Source organism: Megachile rotundata, chromosome 4 (assembly GCF_050947335.1).
Source record: "Megachile rotundata isolate GNS110a chromosome 4, iyMegRotu1, whole genome shotgun sequence".
In the NCBI taxonomy this organism is placed as follows: Eukaryota; Metazoa; Arthropoda; class Insecta; order Hymenoptera; family Megachilidae; genus Megachile; species Megachile rotundata.
Window position 1 is genome coordinate 9,952,351 of NC_134986.1, and position 24,762 is coordinate 9,977,112.

The 24,762-nt window shown below is 35.5% G+C and overlaps 1 protein-coding gene across 2 annotated transcripts in view; it reads right to left on the minus strand.

The window, feature by feature from the left end:
• Hs3st-A (Heparan sulfate 3-O sulfotransferase-A) overlaps nucleotides 1-24,762 on the minus strand; it is a 154,930-nt gene that overhangs the window by 82,489 nt on the left and 47,679 nt on the right. For both annotated transcript variants that reach the window (XM_076530323.1, XM_003701587.3), the window contains exon 3: nucleotides 4,885-4,971. The gene's annotated coding sequence lies outside the window, so the exon portion shown is untranslated. The remainder of the gene's footprint in view (nucleotides 1-4,884; nucleotides 4,972-24,762) is intronic.

The window sequence follows — 24,762 nt, forward strand, 5'->3', positions numbered from 1 at the left end:
CGCCGACGAGAGAAATAAGAAGGCAAACAAGAAATTTACGCGAGGAACGAGGGAACCTTTTATTCACCGACACTCGAAACTTTCCGTCTTGCGCTTCCGTCCGCTCCCGAACTTTCTTTCTCCTGTAAAAAATTTAATACCGTGTCACCGTGCAATTTCGAACGAGCCATAATAACGTTCACGTTATTACCGTCGCCCTGTTTCGCCGTAGCTTGCCGTGTGTCGCGTGCATCCGCAGCGCACATTTCACGAGATTCTGCGGCGTTTCTAGAGAAAACAAACTAGAACCTTGAAGCAACAAACAAACTTCGACGAACATCTGTCTATCTGTCTGTGTAGGTGTGTGTTTTAAGGTCAAACTTGTTCACGGTTCAATGAATTAAAACACAGCGCAGAAGACAAAAGGTGTATTGCTAGAAACGTTTGTAGGCGTTGCGAAACGTGCGTGGGTGCGGAAACACCCGTGTCGTGAATGAAAACAAGTCTTAACAAAGTTAAATTTCATTTTGAAGCTGCCTTTGCTGCTATTTTGCAGGATACGGTATTGAGACAGTATCGAAGAGTGAGGACTTTTAGATGATGAATTTGAGGTATTTTGGAAGGTGCGGATTTTTATATGTGCAGTTACATATTTTTTAATTTGATTTCATTTCATTGATTTTTATTTGAAACGTTGGGAAATTGAGAATTTAAAAATTGTAGAAGAGAATTTTTTAATTGAAGTGTTTTACTGTGCAAACCAGAAAACTTGAAGAACAGCTGAATTGATAATTTATTGAACAATTGAAACAATTAAAAAATTGATAGAATTAAATAATTGAATTGAACAATTAAAACAATTAGAAAATTGATAGAATTAAATAATTGAATTGAACAATTGAAACAATTAAAAAAATTGATAGAATTCAATAATTGAAGAATTGAAGAAGTGAAAAATTGAAAACTCGAAAAATTGGAAACTTGAAAAGTTAAAAACATGAAGAATTGAAAACATGAAAACTTGAAAACCTGAAAAATTGAAAAATAGAAGAATTGAAAAATTGAAAAATTGAAAACCTGCAAAGTTAAAAACATGAACAATTGAAAACATGAAAACTTGAAAACTTAAAAACTTAAAAACTTGAAAAATTGAAAAATTGAAAAATTGAAAACTTGAAAAATTGAGAACTTGAAAACTTGAAAACTAAAACATTAAAAACTTGAAAACTTGAAAAATTGAAAAGTTAAAAAACCAAGAAATTGAGAAATTGGTAAACTAAAAAATTAAAAAACTGAGAAACTAAAAATTTAGAGAATTGAAAACCTATAATCTTCAAAACCTTCTAAATTCCCCTAACCCTATTTTCTCCACTTTCACCCACCAAAATTTCTCCCAATATAAAATTCCCTATTAGACCAATCATACTCCAATCCTACCTCAATCAAAAAGATAACAATTTCATCTCCTACATCGTCAGACAGAAGTAGAAAGAAAAATTATCTGACACCCAACGAGCAGGCAAGTGTACGCTAAGAATAAAAAACACCGTAGAGACGAGAATGAAGAAAAGAAGAAACGAACGTAGGACAATCCACGGGGGTCATTATCAGCCGACTGGTTCCAATTCAACGGCGCACTTTGCCAACGAATATTTCGTAGAAAAGTGCAGGCTGGCTGGCATTACTCGTTTCAACGGTGTCTTTCGGGAATTCGTCTTGGAAAACAAGGCAGAAGAACGAACAAGAAGAAAAAGGAGGACAGACAAGAGTGGTTGTTCTTGAAACTGGCTAATTCGTCTGCGAAGCGTGATTGGCCTGGATACGAGCCACGATCTAAATGTTACGTTTTCATCGGCGCAAATTCGGAGACAACCATTGCCAAACATCGCCCTCGTGTTTAGTAATGATGCCCTAATTTTTATCGATCGCGTTTCCTGATCGTCTATATCGTTGTTGTTGTGGATTTAGGTTAGGGTATGGTAGTGAGGAAGTTAGGTTAGGCAAGTTTGGAAATGAAACTTCTTTGACACTTTGAGGATGAGCAAGGAAGGTTTAGAATTTTGTTGAGATAGAAATTTGATGATTGCAGTTGAGAAGTTGGACAATTTTTGAGAGATGGCTTGCAGATTCGGAAATTACAGATTTGGAAATTTAGAAATTGGGAGGCTTGAGAATTCGGAAACGTCAGAGTTGTGACATGTAGAAATTTGGAAATGTGGAAATTCGGACATGAGGGAGTAGGGAGACACCGAAATTCGGAAATGTGGGAATTGGGAGACACCGAAATTCGGAAACGTAGAAAATCGGAAGCGTGGAAATTTGGAAATGTGAGAATTGGGAGACACTGAAATTCGGAAACGTGGAAATTGGGGAAAGTGGAAATTGGGGAAAATGGAAAATTGAGGAAAGTAGAAATTGGGAAAAGTGGAAATTGGGGAAAATGGAAAATTGAGGAAAGTGGAAATTGGGAAAAGTGGAAATTGGGAAAAGTGGAAATTGGGAAAAGTGAAAATTGGAAAACTGAAAATTGAAAAACTTGAAAATTGGAAAATTTGAAAATCTAAAAATTTAGAAATTTGGAAATTTTTCTCTGCATGCATTCCATAAACACAGAGCATTTCAAGTGTCGATCAATACGATTTGATTCCGTGACATTAAAGTTACGATACGAAATCCAATGTCACAACACAATTTCTAGTTTTATTGACGGCGAACGTCATGACATTTCGTGTCATATCATGGCAGTAAAAGTCGCAATTTAACTGCCACATAAACTTTTTATCTTTAATATCATGTCGATAGCATAGTGATGAATGGAAACATTAAATTCGTACTAACCAATAAAACAAAAAAGGACCACTCTTTTTGAGCACCGAATATTTTATTCCTGTTACTTCCCATCAAAACATAAATAAATATTTTGGTGTTCAAAACAAGTAGCTATTTTTTTTGTTAATTAATATTCTGTCGAAAGTAGTTTATTGTGCAGTCAATTAAAGATAATTTGTTGTACTATTAATCGAGTTCACAGGAATAAACGTGGGAAACGTTCATATTCTTACTTTGATTTGTATGTTTCATAAGTAGATTTTTATAGCACGTTACGATGTATTTTAATGAACATTCAGATCTAATCGCTCGATAAAATAATAGGATTGAGGATAATTTTTCACTTTTCTTCAGATCAGATTAGACGAATCGGTTAATAATTGATAACCTAATGCATCCTTGACTCAGGCAAGTGTTACAGTAATAACCTTGCAATGAAATATTTATTTCGTATGCAGTAGACAACACGTTAGTAAACGCATTAAACTAGCAAACTGAAACAGAGTTAAACAAAAAGCTCTCAATTTCTTAGAATTATTCAAACAATTATCTATTTATTTAAATTTATCTATTCATATTTATTTATCCAAATTAAACTTACAGTAGAGAGCAACTTACACTAAAGACTACCATCTTACTATTTTAATATCTACACTCGGAAAGTTATATCTTTGAAAACTTCTGTCGAAAGTATTTTATTTGATGAAGGTATTATAAGCATTGTTAAAAATTTCAGATAGGATAGTTGAAACAATTTCTTTAAAATACGATATTAGAGGCCGGAGAAATCATCGGGTACTATCACTGAATTCCCCGATCGATGCAGCATTCAACGTCGAACACAGGATGCCCGTAATTTCTCATGCGATTTCGAACAATTACCGTTCGAAATGAAAGCGTTAACCCGTGCAAGTATCACGGAAGAAGATTGCGAAGTCACTAGGGGATTCGAATCGATCGTTCCGATTCGGTACATAACCGTCCGAGACTAGTTTGCGACTGAATCAAACTTACGACCGTCTACTTTCAACTGACAGCCTTATCATTATACCCACATACATCATTCATATCTTCCATATTCTTATGTTATTGATATCTTTACATATATCTTTAATAGGTCCACATAAGTTATTGATACGTTCTCATGTTATTGATATGATACATGTATCATTCATATACGTATTCATGTATTTATGAACGAAATGTTGATATGATACATTGATATGCGTATACACATATGTCATTTCATATGTTCATCTACGTATGTCATTGACGTGTTCATTTACATATGTTATTGACATCACTACGTACATACATATGGATATCATTAATATGCTCATGTATGTAATATCATTCATTTGTTCATATGTAAATATTACTGATGTGTTCGTGTACATATATCATTGATATGATGTGGATGTCATTAATATGTTCATCTACATATGTCGTTAATATGTTCGTCTACACATGTCATTAATATATTCATCTACATATGTCAATAATATATTCATCTATATATGTAATGAATATGTTCATCTACATACATCATACACATGTTCATGTACCTGCATCATTAATATATTCATTTTCAAACATCATAGACATCTTCATAGAAATATGTCATTGATATGTTCATCTACATACATCATACACATGTTCATGTACCTGTATCATTAATATGTTCATTTTCAAACATCATAGACATCTTCATAGAAATATATCATTGATATGTTTATCTACATATGTAATTAATATGTTCATCCACATACATCATACACATGTTCATGTACCTGTGTCATTAATATGTTAATTTTCAAACATCATAGACATCTTCGCAGAAATATATCATTGACATGTTCATGAGTCCCGATACTTTTTAAATGCGAGTCATTTAGGAAATGGTAATTTTGCATACAAGTTATAACTTCATATAATACGAACAAAATTGTGTTAATCAACGTTCGATGCTTACGTGTCGTCTTTTTTCTAATCCCCCGCCGAGTTCAATTTCCCAGCAATATTATATTTATACGACAGGAGAGGAAATGTTGAACGATCGATAAATAATAAACTCACCCTCTGTCGGCGCACTGAATGCCTGCAGTCCTCGCATTAAGGCCAGTTAGTCAAGGTCCATGCAAGCCGATTTTTCTGCTCGAAAATCTGTAATCACACGCGAGAAATCCGTAATTATTCTCGTGTTATAACCAGATAAATTATTTGTGTATCGTGACTTGCGGAACTAGGAAGTAATACTGTTTCTAAAATTAATTTCACTCTTTAATTTACTCCTTATCTTTCAATAGTTATTTTTCAATGATTTTTTAATATTCAATATTTGAATGAATTTTCAATTTTTTTCATTATTTATGTAATTTTATATTGCAATGCTCAGGTAAGTATTTTATTTTATTTCAAAGAACAAAAAAATAAAAAATTACATAAAATTGTATTTCATTATTTTTCCACCATACTGAACTAACAAAATGGCGACTCCATCTTTATATTACCTCCATAATTATTCTTAGAATGAAGAATGGAACGAATTAAACGGACACAAGAAAGGTCAAAGACACTGCAAAACGTTTACCAATTCAAATACTAAAGAAGCGACGTAAACGCAAGAAGAGATCTTTATTACGTGCACTCGAGACGTAAAAACGAAAAAAAGAACGCAACGAGAAAACGAGGAATTTCCAAGGGTTGAAAGGACGGCGCAAGATTTTTCCCGGTCTTCATCGGCATCGTTATGAACATTTTTAATATTACAAAGAGCAACGAAGGGAACCTTGTCTTTGACGACACACCGAAAATATTTAATCTCGAAAGAAAGACTTCCGAGAACGCGTCGTTTGCCCAATTTCGACCCTCCTTAACCCCCGCGAACGTTACCCCTTTATTAAACCGGCGAACTTTTCGGCTGAGACCGACGGAGAATGGTTCTTTATTCTTCTTCGGGAAGAAAGGCAAAGAGGTACTTCTTTTCTGATTCGGGAGATTCTAGAGTTTCACAGCTGATCAAGAAACTTTTTGTATGCAGGATTAAATCTTGAGTTAACATGCGTTAGATGGTTTGATTCAATTTAATTCTGAATTAAACTAGCTACAAAATGTAGGAATTATAATGAAGAAGAAGAATGCTGGTTATGTTTGATTATGATTAATGTTATCATTTATTCTTCAAAATCATTCTTTCTTGGAATTAACAGCCAGCATCAAACAGAATCAGAGGAGATCAAACAAAATCGAACAGAATCAATCAGTATTAAATAAAATCAAACGCAATCAAACAGAATTAAAGAAGGCAATTAATGAATGGAATCGTTGTTGTTCCTAAGAAAGAATTATTCTAAAGAATATATGACATTAATCAGATATGATCAAACAGAGTCAAAGAAAATCAAACAGCATCGATCAGAGACAAATAAGATCAAACAAAATCAATCGAACTCAGAATCAAACACAGGCAATCAAAATCAAACAGAATCGAACAGAATTAAACAGAATCAAACAGATTCAAACATCACCAATCATATCAATCAGAAAGCAAGATTAATTATGTATCATTAAATTATTATAATAGAACTTATATGTTACCACTACAAAACTAAGTAAATTGTAATAACAACATTACATTCAACACACAAATAAAATGCATGAATCTTAGAAGAAATACAGTTATTTGACAAAATGTAGCTTTACATCATTTGTGTATATTGCACCACATAAATTGCACGTCATAAATTGCACCACATATTGGTACCACATATTCGTCTCGTATAAACAAACGTTTATACACAAACGGTCCTAAAGCATCGTATATTTTCACGAATGATTATAAGGATTGGTGTAAAGCAGAGAAACAAGTGTAGTAATTTCGTTTGCCTTTAAGAAGGGAGTGTTATTGAAATAAAGGCGAAAACTCATCAGGATCAAAGAGTAGCGCAATAATACGCGCGTAATCCGGTGTTTTATGTAAACCTATATATTTTACAAGACTTACTATTGCTGTTTGCTGAAAGCTACAGACCGTGTCCCGTTGAAACGAGCTAAATCGTAAACTACCTTTTATTCTATTTTCTTTCGCAATGCAGGAGTTTACAGCTTCCCATTAAACTGTCGATTGTCGACAGTGCATCAAGACTCTTTTCCGGCGCACCCTCTAAATCTGTATTGAATCGTAAAAACTAATTTCATAACGCTTCATAACTTCGACAATACGAATATGTTTAATAATTCTATTTCAGAAAGAGTAATTCAAGTTTACGGAAAAATATCAGGGACATGTTAATTCGTTATCGACGTAATGAAGTGTCACGAGCAGCGAAAATTGATTTTTATTTTATTTTTCGTTTAACTTTGACGTAGTAATTCTACTTCTTCCATGTTTACAGTATAAAATATTTTTAAACGTAATCTACAATCTCTGATCAGGAGATATTGTAAAGCTTGTGTATTAAACTTGTCATGTAAACTTGTCTTGTATTATAATCTGTATATAGGGTGTCTCACAACTGGTGTAGGTCCCTGAAAACCATCTCCCAATTCACAAACCTTCCGCCAAATTTAAGCACATGGTAACCTAAAAATATACAATTTAAAGTTAACCAAATATTCGAACCGTGAAACTACGTGTTGACGCATCACGGTCGCCGATAATCGCAAAAGGGTTAATTACACGCAAATGTAACCCAAACAAAGGTTAACGTTTGCCAACATCTTGCCAACATCTTGCAAGTACTCTCTGTCTTAATAGAGTTAGAAAGCTAAAAGAATACTAATGTCGTAAAAGATCCTTTCTCCCGGTCGCATTCGAACATCCGATTCATCATGGTTGTAAGGTTTTTTCCATGGGAAACCAGCTTTAATGCAGCGATCAATCATTCTTGATACGAGCAAACTTGCTGTCGTACTATCGCGCTATCGTTTGTCAAAATTCCGCGTATATCTATCGATCGCAACGAGTGACAGTTTCTGAGGTGTCTTTTTATCTTTCGATGTTGATCGATGGCAGAGTAGGAGGCGAGAAAGGGTGGTAGAGTCGTTCGATTGCCGTCGCTTTTTCAATATTCCCACGGTAAATTTTTCATTCTCAATTATATGTCGATCGACGGAGGCTGTATTCGCGTTAATGAAATATTCATCTTAATTTTCGAACTGTCAACTACGACCAGTCGCTATCCGCTTTTTTATCTGAATCCAATTACCCCCCGAACGACAGAATGATATATTTTTTTCGCAATTAATCTTAGCCGAGTTTATTAACAGCTGTGTTGATACTGGCTTCGTTAAATATTTATCTGTGCATGTACGATTGTCGAGCGAAATTTTGTAGGATGAATGGCGGTATGCGGTTAAAAAAATTGAAATTATTTTGGTTGCAATACGAAATTTTATTTACTGGGAAAGGAAGTCTATACGTTTGTTAAGTACACAAAAATATAGGATACATATTGTTCGCTGAAACGCAACTTCGAGGGAAACCATCCTTAATATTCTACCACTTTATTTTTCAAGTTACTCAAATTTGCATGATGACAACAAGTGTCGAGTATTTCATTCTGAACGATTCCAGTATTTATTTCTCCACATCTTACTTTCAATTTAACATGTTAACCATGATGATCATATGACTGACAAATTCAATTAAATTAACTATTTGTAAAAAAGGCAAATTGAAGGGAACTTAAGAGCTCTTGAGACAATGATATATGTTAACAGATCAAAGGACGAAATTGAAAGATTAGTATCCCCATTCTTAACAATGTTGTGTGACCACAAACATCTGCTCCACAAGTTAGTCAACAAGTTGTTCCAACAAGTTAGATAAAAATGCTGTTCTTGAAATCTGATTTTCATCAAGACAAATGCACGATTGTATGTTCATTTATTTTTCAACTTCAATAATTTAAAATTAAGTACACTGGTTTCATACGGTTTGAGTTTTGTGAATGACTGTACGTTTCATAAATATGGAGAAGGCGTGGATAGAACAAATACTTTTGAACGGTATTGTATACAACGTGTGAATCAAAGTGAATCAAAGGCGGTCGTTATTAGCCTCGTTCTACCCGGTGCTTCCGTGCTCGCTGGTCAAATTAGTCCAGGCGACGTCGTTATGAAGGGGATGCTTCGCACGTGCGCTATAAAAGAATAATGGCAGTTCTTCCTGTACGAGACCCGCTCGCAATAACTTGCAATCAAGATATTAGGAGATAAAGCCGAAGACGAGGTATTTTTTAAGCGGCTAAGAGCGAACGTCTCCGAGACTCCTCGTCGAGGAGGTAACCCGACCAGGGTAGTGAATCCCATTGACCCCGATTTCGTAGCACACACGAGGGTCCCTTAATCACCCTTGACCCGTTTCTACGCGAAATTCTGTACACCACCTTTTCCAATCTTCCGCATCTATGTACGTATTGTGCTAAGATCAAAAACTTACCCGGACGGCTGCCTTTGTGGAGGGGCAACATACGAACGCTTCGTAATAATATCTTCATCACACGTTTCAGATACGATCTTTTTATTACACGAAATTTTGGAGGACGTATCTTCTCAAGTCCACCAATTTCGTCATTTTTGTAATTCTGAGATCTTACAGTTCAATTCGAACACTTTAGAATCAGAAGCTTTCAAAATATGGATGGAATTACATTTCAAAAATGGAGTTGCATAAAGTATTTAATTTAGAAGGAATGTAAGATAAAAATGTTTCTAAGTTTTCAAGGTTAAAAGACTGAAAGGTGTAGCAGTGTTACGATAAAAAAATAGTAATTCAATGAGAAAAATAATAGAATTTGTGTAGAATAAATCTTTGGACATAATGTGGACTGTATGAACCCTTATCGCTATCTTATTCATTCAGTAGTCATATCTTTAGAATCACTCCACATGTATGTAACACATTCATGCTTCACATTCACTCTTTTAATCAGTTTCTTATACACCCTCACATGTACCCTCAAATATACTTTTAAAATAATTTTATGTCAGTTCCGAAGAACTCATACATCATTAGCATTTCCTGAGATAACAATGTCTAAGATAAACTCCTCTGACTCTCCTCTGAATAAGGGAAACCGTGTATTTATCTCTGCATGAACTTTAGTTGATCTATGAACTTATACAGTATTTAAATGTCAAACATTTGATAGACGAGTACGACAATAAATTCTACATATTACCCCAAAAGGGGTAATAACAATCACCTCGTTTATTCACACATGTAACCTCACATATCCAAAATTGAAATTTAACTTGAAGACTTGTTAGAAAGGTGTTCGCAAGCAATCGGCAGTGGATAAATTTTGAAGCGTAGCAAAAACCATCTCGATTCTCTTTCCCTCCATCTTCTCGCAAAGGCATTCCGACCTGTATCTCACCCCGGGGACTTCCGGAGAGGATCAAACAGCCCCTCGTCATCTCCACAACGTTCCTCGAGCGAGAAACGTATCGACAATCCCTCCTTCTAGCTTGAATTTGCTTAAAGATTTATCATCCGACCCTTTGCGTCTTGTTCCGACTCGTTTGATAAGGGTGGCGGCCGCGACACCCCTGCGAACCTCCTTCAATTTCGCCACCTCGAGTTCACCACCGCTATCTGGAATAATTTTGTGGCTGCAAGAAAACGATGGAGGCTTCTCCCTCTTCGGAGGAGAGTAATGACAGTATTCTCGTTTTCGAGGGTTCTGCGTGCTTTACCAGCTGGATACAAGCTGGATATTCTCGGGGGTAAACGGCCAGAGTTAAACGATTACGTTCGAGCCTGCTGATGAACATTCGATGATTTCTACTTTGTTCTTTCCATTTTTCTGTTGGCGCGCAATTTTGAATCTCGGTTGTCAAGATTCAGTGTAAACATGGTGGTCAAAATTGTATTTAATTGTTATTTTTAACTGGTTTATTGGGCAAAGTGAACAACATTAGAGTTGGTGTTATTTTGATGGATAACATTAAAAAGTATTACTATTTATTTGACTACTACAAGTTTCTCTCAATTCCTATCAAAATTTACCCAAACTGAAAAGTAATCACTCCTGTGATTTTATTTTACTCTCACATATTCTAACCTTCAAATACACTTTCATACACCCTCATCAACAAAACACCGTTTTATCTTAAATTCGCATACAAAGATTCGCCTAATAAAAGAAAGTATCGTATCAATAATAAAATAATTGTAAGCAGATGTTTGACAGATTACGCGAAATCATTGGAACGTCGAATAAAAAGCTATACAGAGTGAAATATACAAAGACTTTCCCGATCAACTGTAAATTGTCCAGTTTTAAAGCAAACTGTAGAGGGGTTTTATATCGTTCACAATAGTCCGACTGAAAGGCTAAATGGAGCTAGCACGAGGGGTGAAAGGAGTTCCCTGCAAGTTGGAGGTATTTTCGTGATTCCGATATATTAAACCGTACCGTACATACACAGGAGGAAATAGGCCGTTCGGACACGTGTGTACGGACGTGTGTGTGTGCGTGTGTGGTTCGTAGTATACGGACAGTGAACGTCGATCGTTAGGCAATAATAGATCCGTCTGAATAGAGTGAACTTGATTCGAGACCGTATTTCCACGCGAAGGCTGGCTCGTTCATAAGAGGACACCTAATGAATTATTTTTCTCACGATGCGCTGGACTAATTCCATCACGATCGAAGTAGCATACCCGCAAGGACATAGTAAGTTATTTTCGTTAGTGGATACGAGAGCACGAGAACAACGCTGAATTATTTCGCAATGTCGAGCTAACGTTGATCTCTATCGAACTTGGATTCTTTGAGATTCTTCTCCGATTTCTTGGAAACTTTGATATGGTAGTTTGAAACTTTTATGATATATTTTTTTCTATGTGACAGTGGGGAGGTTGGATGATTAGGATTTTTGAGATTTGGGAATTTAGGAATTTTGGGGATATAGGGATTTTGGAATTTAGAAACTTCGGAATCTAGGAATTTGGTAATTTTAGAATTAGAGAATAGGGAATCTGGAAATTAGGAGTTGGGAATTAGGGAGGTGGGAAATTAGGAGTTGGAGAATTAGGGAGTTGGGAAATTGGGAATTGGGAGATTATGGTATTGGGGAATTACGGAATTGGGGAATTATGGAATTGGAAAATTATGGAATTGGAAAATTATGGAATTGGGAAATTATGGAATTGGGGAGTTATGGAATTGGGGAGTTATGGAATTGGGAATTATGGAATTGAGGAATTATGGAATTGGGAAATTAAAAAATTGGAGAATTATGGAATTGGGAAATTATGGAATTAGGAAATTATGGAATTGGGAATTATGGAATTAGGGAATTATGGAATTGGGAATTATGGAATTGGGAATTATGGAATTGGGAATTATGGAATTGGGAAATTGTGGAATTGGAGAATCATGGAATTGGGGAATTATGAAATTGGGGAATTATGGAATTGAGGAATTAGAAGTTCGAAAATTATGATACTAGGAAATCAGCAATTTAGAAAACTGAAACTATGAGAAATTGAAAAACTAAAAAAATATGGAATTTAAAGATATCCAAAAGCTTCTTTCGAATCTCGAAATTAAACTACTCGACAATGTAACAATCCATAGAATGTAAACTGATTTCCGTTGTAGTCAATTGCAGATCAAATAATGTCAGATTACTAACAGATTTGTGACATAATATTTGGTGTTCGATATCAGTCCAGCGACCAATTATTCATTCATTTAATACGATATATAACATAACCGGCGATGTAAACTGATGGCATAATTAATGAAGATTGATCGAGCGTAAAATACAAGGTGCAATGCTAGAATACCGTGTATTTGGAACATTGATAAATTGCCTCGCTCTAATTAGTCTTCAGTTTTCATTAACAGCAACGTAGTTTGATGTGTTTAATGATATAAATTAATAACGAAACGCGGTATCATGCGTTTATACTGTTCGCGGGGTGAACATTTTTAACCGTTTATTTATTACATTTTATACGTACACAATGGTGGGAGGTGTGCTATCATTTATCAATAAAAATGTGAAATAAAATTCTTTAATTCTTTGTTGTATTGTGTTGCAAATATACTATATAAAATAATACTCTTTATTCTTCTTTCATCGATCGTAAATAAATGCATATTTTTGTAACAGTGAAATTACTGCAAACTCTTCTTATATTGATATAAAATACTACATTAATTTGGTAAACGATATTAACAATACTACAGTGTATAATTACTCTTTGAATAAATTCGTTTATAGATACTTGCTTGTTATTATCATTTGCGTCAGTTCAAAAATTTATATTATAGAAATAAAAAAGGTTTGTATTCACAGCGTAAGAATTACGCGCGTACAGACGCAAGAGTGATTGGAAGAACACGGACCAATCAGAGTTGCTCTCGCGTCTGGACGCACGCTCTGATTGGTCCGTGTTTTTCCTTAATAATTCAAAAACGAAGCTTCAACCCCTACGCCTACAATATCGCCTACAACCCCTTTCCAGGAGTTAAATTAATTGCGTATAATATTCTAGATACTGTACATATTTTATTTAAGTAATAATACTAAAACGACTAAAGACTTCATAATTAATTACACTAAATAATACTGTAAAGATATTTACAGAAGAGTGAAACTCGATTGCTCTCAGATAATAAAATAATATTGTGGTTAAAGGTTTGGAGAAATAAAAGTATTAATTACCAAATTTGTTACCTTTTATAGTTATCAACAATGTTGTCGATAAAAATTAAATAATACAGTTTATTAAATTATAGTAAACACAGTTGAAATAATGTATGAAATACACGCACTTTATTTTTGCAAAACTTCGATCAAAATTCATGAATCACATTTTCGTTCGAATCGTGCAGCAATTAAAATTATAGGAAAGGTAATTAGAAATTCTCGACAGGTTAACGAAGAAAATAATTAATTTTCGGCGCAGCCGATATTTAGGCACACCTTATTAGAGTACGTGACTCTATTTGCATCGCAGTTTGCAGCGAACTGACTGCTTTCTATTTACGTAAACGCGAAACCAGCGGTCCTTTAAATTTCGCGTTTCCATCGCACGTGTAACAGCATTAATTCCCGTACCATTAATGAAATTCATAGTTTCCGTGTAACGAGATACAGCAACCGAGTAATATTACAGTTTAGCTGTAAAAATCCTACGGATAACTATTATCTAATAACCGTGCGAAGATAGTAATTTCGCGATAACTCCTGACGGTTCGGAATTTATTACGATGCGATACCATTACGCTTTAATTAGTTCCTGGCGATAGAACTCGATTACTCTTGGATATAATAAATAATGAAAAGTGCCTTCGAACATTTCGGGAAATAAAGATATTTACAGAAAAGTGAAACTCGATTGCTCTCAGATAATAAAATAATATTGTGGTTAAAGGTTTGGAGAAATAAAAATATTTACGAGACGATAAAATTCGACTGCTTTCGATATAAAAATCAAATAAGAATATCGTCAAAGGATTCGAGAAATAAAGATGTTTATAGAACAGTGAAACCAGATTAGTCTCAGATATAATATGAATATAAGATTTGTTGTTTTCAAAGGTTTCAAGATAAACAGGTATTTACAGAACAGCAAAAGTCGATTAATCTCAGATGCAATATGAAAATACAATAATATTATCTTGAAAGGTTTCAAGGAATAAAGACAATTTCTCAATAATAGAACTTCATTGCTTTTATCTGCACTGCAAAATAAAATATATCTCGAAAAGTTTCGAGAAATAAAGACATTTGTAGAACAGTAGAAGTCCATTGATTTCTGATGCGTTCTATCAATAAGTAAAATAAGAGGAGTGGCTTTAATGGGTTCGATAAATAAAGACGATTGCAGAATGAAAGATAATCTCGAGTTTCGAACTGGGACATTCATTAAGTTCCTCGTAGAGCGATCGGAAAGAAACCTTTTGTTCTTACGTCCCTGAGAGGGAAATATAGTAATTCCGATTACGATTGATCACCAATGAGAAATGCAAACAAAAGGAAGCCAATATTGGCGGAATGGCGGAACGTTCGACGTGATTCAAGATGGAAAACGAAGGATCATGATAAATTACGAGAATAAACCTCGAAACGTAGAGTGACTCCCTTATTTCCGAACGTTTGCATTTTTTAAAAAATACTGCTCATAACGTTAGATATAAGGTTAAAGGTCAGGTTAGGTACAGTTCAGTTGTGGTTAAATTAAGTTTGATTTGGGGAAATTGGGAAATTAGGGGGTTAGAAAGTTAGGAGTTGAGAAATTAGCAGTTGGAAAATTAGGAGTGGAGAAATTATGGAATTGGGAAATTATGCAATTAGGAAACGAGAGAATTGGAAAATTAGGAGTTGGGAAATTATGGAATAGGGAAATTATGAAATTGAAGAATTAGGAAATCGGGAAAGTAAGAGTTAGAAAATTGGGAATTGGGAAATCATGGAATTGGAAAATTGTGAAATTGGAAAATTGTGGAATTGGGGAATTATGGAATTGAGGATTTAAGGAATTGGGAATTTATGGAATTAGAACATTGGAAGTTGGAAAATTATGGAATTGAGAATTATGGAATTGGGGAATTATGCAATTGGGGAATTGTGGAATTAGGGAATTATGGAATTGGGGAATTATGGAATTGGAGAATTGGGAGTTGGAAAAGTATGGAATTGGGAATTATGGAATTGGGGAATTATGGAATTGGAAAATTATGGAATTGGGCAATCATGGAATTGGAAAATTGTGGAATTAGGGAATTATGGAATTGGGGTTTATGGAAATAGAAAATTATGGAATTGGAAAATTGTGGAATTAGGGAGTTATGGAATTGGAAAATTGGGAGTTGGAAAATTATGGAATTGGGGAATTGTGGAATTGGGAAATTGTGGAATTAGGGAATTATGGAATTAGAAAATTGGGAGTTGGAAAATTATGGAATTGGGAAATTGTGGAATTAAGAAATTATGGAATTGGGTATTTAAGGAATTGGAAAATTATGGAATTGGAGAATTATGCAATTGAAAAATTGGAAATCTGAGAAATTGAAAAATTCAAAAAATTAAGAATATCCTAAAACACATAATAAATGTTAAAAAACTAAAATCAAATAGTTTCCCTTCCATCTAAAATAGCTCCCACAAGCAATATAGGTTGCACACGAGTCTCGATTCCGTAATATGTCCCGTCTTTTCTACGTCCAGCCATTTTCGCAGAATACAAAGTTATAGCGGAAGCCTGCGAACGTCCCACAAATCCACTCGCGGCAATCTTATAACGAGAAATCTCATCGAGCCGGCGATTCCGTTCGAGTGATTCGCGGCGAAACACGAGGCAACAGTTTGCTTCGAGAACATCCAGTGATATTTGCAACGGAACGAAAGAGAAGCAACGTGGCGTTTCCGTAATTCTTCCCTCGGGGAGGATAACGGAAAATCGCGATAAATAGGAGGGAACGAAATTCCGTGGTAGGATCAGTGAACGGGGAAAAAGAGTGTCTGGCGAGCGGTAGCTGCGACTTTCGTGTTATCGTGACAAGAGAGCTTCTTGAAAAGTACCGCCTACGGCAGTCCTCCTCTTCGCTACGACTGATATATCGCGTCATATTTTACCCAGAAATCTTCCTGCTCTCTGACTGACGTTTCACCGTCAGACGTTTCTCTTTTTACGCCGCAATGATGTTCTTTCCACGTTGCATACGCGTCTCTATGCACACTCTGGATCTCCTTTGCCGCGAAACGTTGCCGAGACAATATAAAGACTCGCATTCACATAACCGAGATAATTCGCCGACTACAGTTAACATCTATGGGTATTCATAATTCTACGGAGAAACCGGCTTGTGAACTTTTACTTTATTTTTATACTTATAATTATTATTATTTTTAACATTTACCCACATTGCAATCATCTTAAAAATGATTCACATGTACACGCATATGCATACACATATACACTTACATGTATATAGAAATATAAATATACACGTGTATGTACATGTACATATACATGTACTCGTGCAAATATACAGGTATATACATTATACATATGTAGGTAGCCACATATGGATGCATGCAAATATGTAGGTATATTTAAGTAGACATATATGTATGCATGCATATGTGTAGGTACCTGTAAGTAGACATATAGGTACACATGCAAATGTGCATGCACGTGTAGGTAGACATATGTGTATACATGTACATGTAGCTAGACATACGTATGTATCTGTATACATACAAATATATATATACATGTAATTAGACATATATGTATGCATACAAATACACATGTTCATGTTGCTAAACATACATACATATATGCATTCAAATGAATATATAGCCATACATTATGGAATTGGGGATTTATGGAATTGGAAAATTGGGAGTTGGAAAATTATGGAATTGGGGAATCATGGAATTGAAGAATTAGGGAAATCGGGAAAGTAAGAGTTGGGCAATTAGGGAGTTGGAAAATTGGGAATTGGAAAATTGTGGAATTGGGGAATTATGGAATTGGGAAATTAGGAAATTAGGAAATTATGGAATTGGGGAATCATGGAATTGGAAAATTGTGGAATTCGGGATTTAAGCAATTGGGGATTTATGGAATTGGAAAATTATGGAATTGCGAAATTGTGGAATTAGGGAATTATGGAATTGGAAAATTGTGAAATTCGGAATTTAAGGAATTGGGGATTTATGGAATTGGAAAATTATGGAATTGCGAAATTGTGGAATTGTGGAATTATGGAATTGGGAAATTGTGGAATTAGGGAATTATGGAATTGGGAAATTATGGAATTGGAAGATTGGATATATATTATACATACATGCCCATGTAACTATACACGAACATGTAGACATACACATGTTCATACACATGTACATGTACACATGCATGTACCTATACACGTGTATATTTTTCGAACGGAAAATGGACCCGAAGATAGCCGTTACACGAAAATCCATGCAACAGCATGAGAGGTAAACGCAGGGGTATTGAAATAAATTGACAAGCGGCCTTGCGCGAAACTTGGACGGCAATGTAAGTTCACCGGTTAATTCAATCGACCCTCCATTCAGCTAGTGCAATATCATGTAATAGCATTTGCCAATATGCTCGGAATAGGAAGATGACATCGGCTCGAGGCCGCAGAACTAACCCTGCCCGTTCACCAGGGATACACAACGATAAACTGAATTTTCACATGGTCAATTGGACCGGGAAAATTAGGCCAATCATTTGCCTGCTGCGAAGATCTGCCACCGAAGGAGTTACTACGTTACCTACAACGATGCGATTCAAATCATTTTTCAGGTGGTTCATTTCTAAATTCAAATCTCTGGACTGAAATTTGTGGTTCATGAAATTATTGGGCGACTAAATTCTACATTCTGAAATTCATAGACCATGAGATCTATAAGTTCACAAATATCTGGATCTTAAATATCGAGATTGCCAAATGCTTAGATGTCCAGATGTCTAGATAGCCACATTGCTAGCTCTCCAAATGCCTAGATCTTCAAATGTCTCTAAAGTGCTGGATCCTCAAATTCCTAGATCTCCAAATTGGTAGGTTCCTAAATTCTTAGCTTCACAAACTTCTAGATCACGAAATTCCTATACCCTCGAATTCCCAGATCCCCAAAGTACTGTATCCATAAATTCTTAGATCATCAAATTCGTAGGGTCTTAAATTCTTAGCTCTTCGAACTGCTAGATCCCCAAATTCCTGAATCCCCAAATTCTTAAACCTTCAAATTGGTAAGGTCCTAAATTCCTAGCTCTCCAAATTCTCAGATCCCCAAATTCTTAGACCTCCAAATTGGTAAGGTTCTAAATTCTTAGCTCCCCAAATTCCCAGATCCCCAAATTTTTAGATCTTCAAATTGGTAAGGTCCTAAATTCCTAGCTCCCCAAATTCTCAGATCCCCAAATTCTTCGACCCCCAAATTGGTAAGATTCTAAATTCTTAGCTCCCCAAATTCTCAGATCCCGAAATTCTTCGATCTCCAAATTGGTAAGGTTCTAAATTCTTAGCCCCCCAAATTCCCAGATCCCCAAATTCTTAAACCTCCAAATTGGTAAGGTCCTAAACTCCTAGCTCCCCAAATTCTCAAATCCCTAAATTCTTAGACCTTGAAATTGATAAGGTCCTAAATTCCTAGCTCCCCAAATTCTCAGATCCCCAAATTCTTAGACCTCCAAATTAGTAAGGTTCTAAATTCCTAGCTCCTCAAATTCCCAAATCCTAAAATTCTTAGACCTCCAAATTGGTAAGGTTCTAAATTCTTAGCTCCCCAAATTCCCACATCCCCAAATCTCCACATCCCTTATATTAATTTCCATACCTAAACTTTTTAAAAAGAAAATGAAATTTCTTCGTGAAATTCAAAGAACTCTAACAAAGCATTGAGATCAGTATTTAACTATTTATTAGGTGAAAAGACCGTACTGCTTGCCTGCTGGCAATTCGATCGACTTTGAAACGGGGGAACGAAGCCTCCGACTTTCCAGGTAAATCAACGTGAATGTTGCACGATACAATTTGAAATGGCAGGGAAGGAAACGCAATTTAGTTTCCACGCGAATCCAAGAACGATAATCGAGGCTCGCGTTACTACTGGCCGGTTCGATTTCCCGTTTCTTCGATCGGGTTTTTCGTGGCGCGTTACAATCGTACGTGCACGACACGCTCGCAACTGTGTCAGCCTGAAAAATACACGAGATCACGATCGAACACGTTGGATATATTATTTGCCGCGGTGGAACACGGAATTTCGGCGTCGCCCGTCACGGGGTTTATGAAGAACGTGCACGTGGCTAGATAGAAACGTCACTTTGTGTCGCGTTGCTTTCAGCTGAAACGAGAAAAGTGTCGATTCGCATCTCCGATATCCGACGACATCGTGTAAGAACGCGATCGCACGTGAGACACTTGGTCAAACTTCGGATAGCGAAGCATCTTTTCTGCGTTTTTAACCCTTTAACTGCGGGTTAATTTCGGTTAATTCAATCTTCATGAATTGGTTTCAATCTTCATCTTACTTTAATCTGATTTTACTACTGAAATGATATTCTACTTCAAAAGATTTTTTTTGTATTTATTATATTTTTAGTGGTACATAAACCACAGTCTCTGTTTGGTATTAACAAAAATTGGCTTGTTGTTTATATACTGCCTCTGGCTATAATTTTTGCACGTTGTCTATGAACCACACCTGCAGTTAAAGGATTATTGCTGAACTTAATGCACACTTAAAATTAAAATTAATATATGCATTCATTCTTTGTCTCCATTAAGATCAGAACACAAGGAAAGCATCTTATATTTTATAACTTATAATGAAAGCAATTTGAACAAATCAAATGACCAGTTTGATAGTTTGAAGATTATAATCAGAACTGAACGCAAAATTTCTTTGCAATGAAGACACGAAATTTGGTTTATCATAGTGAAACTTTAATGTGCGTCACTTGAACAATAAATGCGAGGCGGGTTGAAATCGTCAAAATATGACAGGAGTCTAAACACGATTTGATTCGTTTTCAAATTGGTGATGTTGTGCTGTCGAGTGGATAATAAGGAATATAAAGTTTCGAACCTCAAGAAGATGAATTCGTGGAATTTTAAGAAGACGAAGGAAACTCAATAATAAGGATATAAGTTATAACAAGCAAATTTTACTTTTACAGACTCGTGGAACATGTGGAGTTACGGGAAGTTTAGAAATCTGAAAATTCGGGAACTTGGAAGATCGGGAAGTTTATTAATTCATGTTGCAAGTTCGAAATTTACAATTGAAAAAAAACTGCAAAATTTTTAAATTGCAAGATAGCGAAATGGAGAAATTGAGATAATGAAAAATTGCAAAATTGTAGAATTAGGTAATTGAAGCACTGAGACTTTAGAATATTGAGGAACTCGAAAATGTGGTAACTAAAAAATTGGATAATTTAGATATTTAAAAACTAGAAAACTAAAAAACTAAAAAACTAAAAAACTAAAAAACTAAAAAACTAAAAAACTAAAAAACTAAAAAACTAGAAAACTAGAAAACTAAAAAGTTAGAAAACTAAAAAATTTGAAAACCTAGAAACTTAAATATTTTCCCATTCTGAAATGATCAAACGTACATATTAAATCTCCTAAAATCAAAAGCACACGCTAAAAAATTCCTCCCCCATTTTAATCTATAAAAAGTACAATTTTATAAGGTTTTAATGCCATGAAATTGCATCAGACTTTTGACATTGATTACGTGCGCAAAGAGCTAATAGAATCAACACCTTTCTGCTTGTTCCACCGTGTATAAGGTTGAAGGAAGAGGGTTGCGCGTGTATCGCATACATCGCGTAATACGGTTTAATTTCCTGTCAATAATTACAAAGCTGCTGGGTCGAGTAGGTCAGCAATATTGCAGGTGGAAAGTACAGTTCGAAGTCACGCTTCGTGGAGAAATCTGTGCACGAATAAGCACACGAAGTAAGTTATCCTAATATGCGCCAGATACAGTTGCGGTTATACCGATCCAACTTCATTTTGCCAATGAATTATTGAACGGACACTTTGTACAACGATTTATCGTGGAATTACTGACAATCTTATCATCAGGCAATCTAATCATTTATACCCATTTCTAACGAAATGAAATTTCTGCTTAAGATTTCAGTGAAAATGAAATTGTGAAATTTTTAATTTGAACTACTTTTCCTTTAAAAAATATTATGTGAAGGACTCATAAAACTGAAAGTTTCATATTATTTTGCATACTTCATACTATGTGAATTATGTAAAAATTGTGTTACATTGTTGTATGAGTACAATTTAATGAGATTATGTCCACGACATAATTTTATAACGTCAAGTAACCTTAGATGCTGCGTGCTTTATACTTTGCAGTAAAGGACTATTTTACATTAAATATGTTAAACAATTTCTATAGTTATCTTGATGAAAAACTCCACAAATTGGTACGATGTAAGCGGTATTTTGCGATACTTTCATACTTTTACGTCACGAACCAGCATCAGACTTTCTACATTTCGAAATACACCGCTTAATATGCAACAACGTAATATTACCAGGTATTTATAACGGTAATGTAGCAGCCAGTGAAAATATTATACACCGTGTGAAATGGTATGCTAACTGCATAGGATACATTAAGGTGAATTGCATGAGAAAACTTGGAACCCTTCATATGTGTGATACGTATGTAACTGGATCTCTGGTCTGACTATATACGCGCCTATTCTACTTGATCGACTTCCTACATTTTCTGAATTTCAACATGTTACTGCGCCTATAAACAATTCTCTCTGCAAAATGTGTACCAACAGATTCAGAATAAGCTTGTCCATATCTTGATTCGTCATAAATTCTTGAAAAAATATTATATCAATTTTTTGAAACTATGCGATACAAATTTTCAGGTGAAATTTAGAATTTTTTTAGTTTCACTCCTTTCTGTTTAATGCATTTTTAGACATTTTTAAGTCACTGAAAGTTGCAATTTTTTAGTTTAGAAAGTTTCAAGTTTTCAGACATAGAAATTAGTAAATTTTGAAATAAAATATCATTTCAAAATTTCAAAATAAAATATATTGATTTATCAATAAACTTCAAATCTCTAGATTTCTAAATTACTATATCCAAAAATTTCTATGTGCTCAAATTTCTAGATCCCCAAATCCATAGATTCCCAAATTCCTGCATTCCCAAATTCCTGGATTCCCAAATTCCTAGATTCCCAAATTCCTACATTACCAAATACCTACATTACCAAATACTTACATCCCCAAATCCCTAGATCCCCAAATCCCAAAATCCCAAAATCCCCAAATTCCTAAATCCCCAAATCCCTACATCCCCAAATCCCTACATCCCCAAATCCCTACATCCCCAAATCCCTACATCCCCAAATCCCTACATCCCCAAATCCCTACATCCCCAACTCCCTACATCCCTAAATCCCTACATCCCCAACTCCCTACATCCCCAAATCCCTACATCCCCAACTCCCTACATCCCTAAATCCCTACATCCCCAAATTCCTACATCTCCAAATCCCTACATCGCCAAATCCCTACATCCCCAAATCCCTACATCCTCAACTCCCTACATCCCTAAATCCCTACATCCCCAACTCCCTACATCCCCAAATCCCTACATCCCCAAATCCCTACATCCCCAAATCCCTACATCCCCAACTCCCTACATCCCCAACTCCCTACATCCCCAAATACCTAGATTTCTAAATCCCTATGTCCCTAAATTCTAAAATTCTCAAATCCAAAAGATCCCAGATTCTAAAATTCCCAAATCCAAAAGATCCCAAATTCTTAACTCACCCCTAAATTACCAAATCCCAAAATTCCCAAATTCTCAACCCACCTCCACTCTTATCCATCTGAAATCCCACAAAAATTCCCATAAATCAACAATAATAATATCTCCTAATTACCCAGTATTCTTCTTAGGAAAACCATATGTGCTCCTACCATCTCCAATAACTTAAAAGAAGTTTTTTAACCCAATTTCATCACCTCTTCGCAACAGTAAAAGTTCGATAATCCAATTTCCGTAATCGTATTTATTTATTTATGCCTGAAATGCTGGTGTTTTTTTCGGAGCGGACCCGTTCAGGGCAAACGTATCACGGGCCGATCATCGAGATCGATACGTATAACCGGTTAATTGCAGATCGTGTAGAAACAGATCGACCGACTCGGACAAAGTTTCGTATTCAGGTCAATTGAGGTAAATGCGCGAAGTCGATGTATATTCGCGCGCGAGAGCAGCTAGCTTTTGATGCTGCGTGAAAAGGGTGGCTCGTATACCACCGAACGCGTGTGTGTACACACGCGAAACCGTTTCGAGCATACGCGGAAAGTTTCCCCTTTCATGTCGTCCAAGTTACGAAATATCGAAAAACTGGTCCCGCACTTGCGGATCGTCGATTTAGTGCCATGAACACGCATAAAACTGTTTATTTACACGCGTGCTACACTTTGTGCTACATCGAGTGCGCTTATCGGTGCGGAAACAGCTTTCTATAATTTTAGCATCGACACTCCCGTTGTCGCCGATAGTGCAACCTTTACGGGGGAAAAAGGAGATTAAGGGTGCAATGATTTTATGTATCGGTGCACTTTAGGTCGAGATTTATGCACTTTTTCAGTTTCGATGAAATTTTTAAATATATGCTGTTTAAATTTGGGGTGGAAATGTTTGGATGCTTGTATGTTTGAAGAGTATCCTTGATTTCTGAATTGTTGGTTCTGAATTCTGTAATGGTCTTTCCCAATTTCCCAATTTACAAATTTTCCAATCTTCCTATTTCCACATTTCCCAATTTCCACATTTTCCCTTTTCCTATTTTCCTATTTTCCCATTTTCCAATTTTCCCATTTCCTAATTTCCCAATTTCCACTTTCCCAATTTCTCACACCCCAACTTTTCACTTCCCCAATTTCCCATTTCTTAATTTTCTAATTTTCCCAATTCCTCTCTTCCCAACATTTTAATCCCTCAATTTCCTACTTCTTAATTTCCAGATGTTCCCAATCTCTCCATTCCGCAATCTTCGAAATTTCCAATTTCCTAATTTCCCATTTTTCTAACATTCTTATCCCAACTTTCCAATTCCACATTTTTATCATCTAATCTTCAAATCGAAAAAGTTCTCCAATTCCCAAATCCTTAAATCCCTACCACCTAGAATCTGAAACCTTCCTATCAAATCTTCATAACCTCAAATATACCCCAACCAAAAAAGCATATCTCCACTTCCCACATCGCCATGTTTCCTAAAGAGACACCGCAATTTCCAAGAAAAACTTACATTTCGAGATCGTAGGTAACATGCGAATGAAATGGTATTGTATTCGCAGCTGATTTGATCCGTAATCGAGCAAGAAACAAAAGGAGCCAAGAATAATGGCGAAGAAACGAGCAG